At 42.5% G+C, this 5,927-nt stretch overlaps 1 protein-coding gene across 1 annotated transcript in view; it reads left to right on the top strand.

Moving 5' to 3' along the window:
• LOC103269069 (cytoskeleton-associated protein 5-like) overlaps positions 1 to 5,927 on the top strand; it is a 69,987-nt gene that overhangs the window by 333 nt on the left and 63,727 nt on the right. The gene's annotated exons all lie outside the window — the stretch shown is intronic.

The raw sequence follows: 5,927 nt of genomic DNA on the forward strand, positions 1-5,927 counted from the left end.
GGCCGCGCCTCGGGTCCGAGGTGTTCCGGGCGGGGGCGGCGGCCCGGAGAGCCGCCCCTGCCGGAGTGCCCCTCGCGCGACTGTCGAATGAATGACTAAACAAGAGCCCGGGTGGGTTGTGGTGGCTGTGAAGGGCCTTGTCGCCTCGGAACGTGGCAAGGACAGCGGCAGCGGGGCCTGTCAGCACTCCCGTGTCCCTGCCGGCTTGCGCTGTGAACGATTCCCACCATTCACCGCTCCGCCCTTTGGTTTGGCTTTTTCTCTCCAAGGGGTTAGTAGAGTCCTGGTGTCTTTCCAGCCCTGGACGGGTGGGGGACCAATACAATAGCCAGCTGTGTGGGTTCCTTGGGCCTGGGCTCCTCCAAGGTGCTGACTCGCCGGACTAGATTCTACTTTGTAGCTTTCACCACTCGCTGGCGGCTAAGACAGCTACTTGCGGTCGTGGTCATTGTTAGACAGGGTTTGAACGCATCCCGTTTTGCTTCTTGGAGAGAAGACGATGGAAGTAGTTTTGCCAGAGTGGCTGCCGTGTCTTGGAAAATCGATTCCTGTTCATGGACCTTAACAATGAGTTTCTCATTCCGCGTCAGTAGAGGTGAAGTGGTTTTTGCAGAACTTGCCCCAAATTTATGCATGGCTCTCATTTAATTCTTGTGGGACCAAAGCATCAAATCTTGGCCCAGAAATGCTGCTGTCTTCTATTGTGCATAATTATAGTAATTGAAAACTCATTTTTAGAAAGGTGAGCTTCTCCTTTCTCCATTTTCATCACCCTGAAAAGTCCTTCTTTGACCTAAAGAGACAATAAATTAAGCTAACAATCTTTTGAAACTTTTAAGATGTTGTAAAAGACTTGGACTTTTCTTAAGTGACTGGGCCATCGGTAATGTTGTTTGTGTAAGATTTAATGCCGTAGATAAGGTGAAATCAATTTATTTGCCAACATTAATCTAGTTGGTAACTCATGAGAAAAAAAGTTTTAAACAAGTTTTCAAAGGCTATTTATTAAGGTAGTGGCAAGCAAAGCTTTGCCTTGTACGTCAATCTCTATTATTTTAAAGTTTTAAAGTCTTGATCATCAACTTTGAATTATGAAATGATATGTGGTAATTCTGTCACAGAGTCTTCTAATAACTGACAGTTCAATTTTAGCAGCAGTTTTTCTTTTTCTTTACTTTTACTAGTTTATTGTCAAGGATGTTATAAAGGATAGATGAAGAGACCCATAGGGCAAGGTATGGGAAAAGGGGTGTAGAGTTTTTGTGTCCTCACATGAAGCGTGTTCAAATATACCAGCTGTCCAATAAACTTCTGTCTTAATTCCATTAACCCTCACTTTCATAACTGTAGCCTCCATTAAGACTTTATCAACAAATTTTGGCCAGACATGATATCCATTCCAATAAAACATTTAGGTAAGGCCAGGCCTTGTGGCTCATGCCTGTAATCCCAGCACTCTGGGAGGCCGAGGCGAGAGGACCTCTTGAGCCCGGGAGTTTGAGTCCAGACTAGGCAGCTTGGCGAGACCTTGTCTTTACCAAAAATAAAAAAAATAGCTGGACATGATGGCGTGAGCCTACAGTCCCAGTTACTCGAGGCTGAGGTGGAAGGATCGCCTGAGCCCAGGAGGTCAAGGCTACTTGAGCTATGTTCATGCCAGTCTTCAGCCTGGGTGCCAGAGTACAACTCCAACTCAATAAAATAAAAAGAGCATTTAGGTAAATGCTTTTCCAACGTTCATAATCCTGTCAGCTCTTACATTTTTACGTCCTCTCAATCTAATTGTAGCCCACTTCAGGGCTTCACCCATGGATCTTGGTACCACAGTGCCTGGGGCTCCCATTTCAAGGAGTCCCAGGAATTCTCTTCACCACCCTTGACCATTTCATCCACTTGTGTATTTGAGGCTTGGGGTCCCCAGCCGGGGGTTGAGGCAGGAAACCTTTGCCTGTTTGTCAGTCTTTATCTTGACTCAACTACCCATTGCCCCAGGGGATTTCAGATCAAATTTCTCATTATAATCTCTGCCTTCTAACTTAAAATTTTTCCAGACTGAGGTAAATACAGCAACTTGTTTGGGACCCCTTAATGTTGGGAGACCAGCAGGGGCTTCCTGTGGTCTCCACAGTCTTCAATAGTTTTGTGTTAGATCTTTAACACATCCATTTTCATTTTATTCATCCCATATCTTTTTATTATTTTTTTTTAGAGCCAGAACTTACGCATTCACATCCCATTTCTTAATAACCATCAAAAGATGTCTACCCTGTGGGATGAGTTCCATGACTCTTCACTTTTCTTCCCTTTCACCCCATCAGTTTTTTCTTTTTCGCCTTATTTCTTAGTAACCATTTAAAATTTTCCACCTTCCTGGGATGAATCCTTTGACTTTGCCCTCTGCCTTACCTCTTAATGTTTTTATTAGCATCTCTAAGACCCATGAGAGGAAGCTGAAGTAGCAAATTTGGTAAGGCTTCTTTTCTTGGTTTTGCAGGTATGGTTTATATGGGGTCTCTGCATTAAGGGGGCACCCTTAACCACAGCATTTACTGTGACCTGGAAATGGGCATGTTCAGCAGGTGAATATCCTAGTCATCATAAAACCAGTCTGACATGGCTTGCTTATGAAGCACATCAGCTGCTTCATCTGGGGTGTTTCACGCAGTATTTATAGGTGGAGTTGGGTAGTTCCCCTCAGGGAGCAGATGATACCAATGTACAAAATGAAACACTTCAGTATACCTGCTGGTTCCTGGTTTTGTGGACTTTCTTAGTGAGCAGAGGTCTTAGAGGAACTTTGTGTCTCTGCAGAATTCTTCTAGGGGACAGCTTTGAGGCTAGTGGCCAAAGCTCATACTCACTGAAATCTGAGCCTGGTCTAGCATCAAGGTCCAACCTAGCACTCTAAGTTTCTTTTCAGCTATTACAGATAGCAGTAACCCAGGGATTTAAAAACTCGCTTTTTTCTTACTAGTTTGCATTTACGTATACATCCATTTAACCAACTCCCTGGCAGTTTGATCCATTACTACATTCCACTGATAAATTTCACCTGTAGTAAGTGAGCACAGCACAGCTGCAGCTCCACACCATTGGTGACCACATGGCTACTCAGAAATCAAATGTTGTTCTTCCCACTCTTTTATCTTTCTTCCCAAACCACATGTTTCTGTGAGCCAGGGTTATTCTAGCAAATTTTGACACCAATTCTGAGACTACAGAGTAACAAACTTAGTTTCTCTTATAGTCTCATAGCACAAAATACTTCTGTGACCTCAGTTGTTTGAAGGTTTTTCCCCATACACCAAGCAAGTAGTCCTTCCATCAACTGGGTGTCCTCTAATTCAGTGCAGTGTCAGATTTCACAGGTTGAGAACTTAGTCCCACAAGACTGCCCCCCACTTCAGATGCCAATTGCAAGCCCCAGGTTGTTTTGCCTGTGCTTCTGACAGACTATATAAATGGAGGTTTCTACGATCATCTCCTTGGGTTCAATTAATTTGCTAGAACCATTCATAAGAACTCAGGGAAACACATATACCAGTTTATTATAAAGGCTATTAGGAAGAATTCGGTTGGAGAGATACACAGGGCAAGAAGTGGGGAAAGAGGTATAGACCTTTCATGCCCTTTCTGGGTGCATCACTCTCCAGGAACTGCCATGTGTTCAGCTCTCAGGAGTTTTAATTACAGTACATTTGAGTACCTAAATATTATGAACACTTCTAGATTTCTGGCAAGCAATTAAAATAATAAACATCTTTAACAGTACCTTAGGATAACAGTGTCAAAAATCTTGATAGGGAATGAAAACTTTATATTGGAGTAAAGCCAGGCCCTCTTATGCTCCTTTAATGGGGGTCTCGTTCATTCATTCAACAGATATTGAGATTGATGTTTAATATGTGTTAAACATTGTTCTAGATTCAGGGAATTTACTGATGAACGGGAAAAAGACAAAGCCTCTGACCTAAGGGAGTTTGACAGCTTTATCTCTCAAACAATTTACTGTAGCAAATTGTAGTTTCTGTAATCCCTCTGGCTCAGCTCTAGTCCTTGAATAAAATAAATGCTCAGATACTTCTATTAGCAGTAGCTAGCAAGTATTGAATGTCCACAAGATACCACATTTTATCTTTTTTAATCGTCATGGCATCTTACAGATGAGGAAACTGAGTCTTAGAAAGGTTATGCAACTTGTTAAAAAAATCATAGAACTAAGTAATAGAACCTGAGTTTGAACCCGTTAGTCTGTCTCCAGGGCCTTTGCCCTTAGTTTATGGTTGTATTATATAAAGTAATGGGATCACTTAAGAATTCAGAGGCCTGGCACTGTGGCTCAAGCCTGTAATCCCAGCACTTTGGGAGGCCAAGGTGAGAGGACCAGCCTGAGTCTGCAGGTTCGAGACCAGCCTGGGCAACATGGTGAGACCTCGTCTCTACAATAAATCAAAAAATTAGCTGGGCGTGGTAATGCGTGCTTGTAGTTCCGGCTACTTGGAAGACTGAGGCGGAAGGATTGCCTGAGCCCAGCAGGTTGAGGCTGCGGTGGCCTTGAGCATGCCACTGCACTCCAGTTTGGCGACAGAGTAAGACTCTGACTCCAAAAAAAAGAATTCAGGAGCAATTTCTGGGTAGGATCCCCTGCCCCTTTTAAAATACTTCTACCAAAGATATGATAAAATATGAATGATAGGCATAGTGATTTTTAAAGGGAAGATGGAGCAGTTCTAAATAATGTTTACCATATGGGAGATGGACAACGGTGACAGTGGGGGGGGGGTTAAAAGGGAGCATAAAATTGAGATCCTAATCTATGATTGATGAATTCTTGGTCATCAGTGTTGAAGAGATTTAAGGCTTTTAAGTGATTTTCTTGAGCTCGAACGCATTACTTATAACAGGGGTCTCCAACCCCCAGGCTACAGACTGCTATGGGAAGGGCCATACAGCAGGAGGTGAGTGGTGGGCAAGCAAAGCTTCATCTGTATTTACAGCCGCTCCCCATCCCTGGCTTTACAATCTGAGCTCCGCCTCCTGTCAGATAAGCCGCAGCATTAGATTCTCAGAGGAGCACAAACCCTATTGTGAACTGCAAATGCCAGGCATCTAGGTTGTGTGCTCCTTATGAGAACCGAATGCCTGATGATCTGAAATGGAGCTGAGGTGGTGATGCTAGCACTCAGGAGCTGCTGCAAATCCAGATTAACATTACCAGTGAGGTTTGACTGCACAGAGACCATAATCAGTTGCTTGCAGATTCATATCAAACCCTATAAGTGAGTGGCAAGTGAGTTGATATACTTCAGTTGTGCAGCTGCATCTGGTGGCATAATTGTTGTATAATTATGTATATTGTATAATTATGCATAATTATTTCATTCTATATTACATTATATATTATATATTTACATTATATATATTTTTGTTATATCTCATTATATACTACAATGTAATAATAATAGAAGTGAAGTTCCCAATAAATGTAATGCACTTGAATTATCCCGTACCATCTTCCCCAGCCCGATCTGTGGGAAAATATTGTCTTCCACGAAACTGGTCTCTGATGCCTGAAAAGTTGGGGACCACTGATTTATACAATACTCATTCCGATCAGGGCAGTTACCCTGTCTGTTTGATATGTCTTTTGATATATCTCATTAAGCTTATTTTTGGCCTTTGCGTTTGCTATTCTCTGCCTGGGACTTCCCACTCCACTCTACCCCTACCTCAAGCCTGTATGACAGATTCCGCTCAGGTATCAACTTAAGTGTCACCTCCTTAAAGAGGCACTTTTCTGAGCGAATTAGAGGAGACCTCTTGGGCATTTCTACCTCACTTTCCTTTATTTAATTCATAGCATTTACTATGTGATAGCTTTTCTCTTTGCCTATATATATATATATTTTTTTTTTTTTTTTTTTTTT

The sequence above is a fragment of the Carlito syrichta genome, unplaced genomic scaffold, assembly GCF_000164805.1.
Source record: "Carlito syrichta isolate Samal-C Ts95f unplaced genomic scaffold, Tarsius_syrichta-2.0.1 Scaffold309042, whole genome shotgun sequence".
Lineage (NCBI taxonomy): Eukaryota > Metazoa > Chordata > Mammalia > Primates > Tarsiidae > Carlito > Carlito syrichta.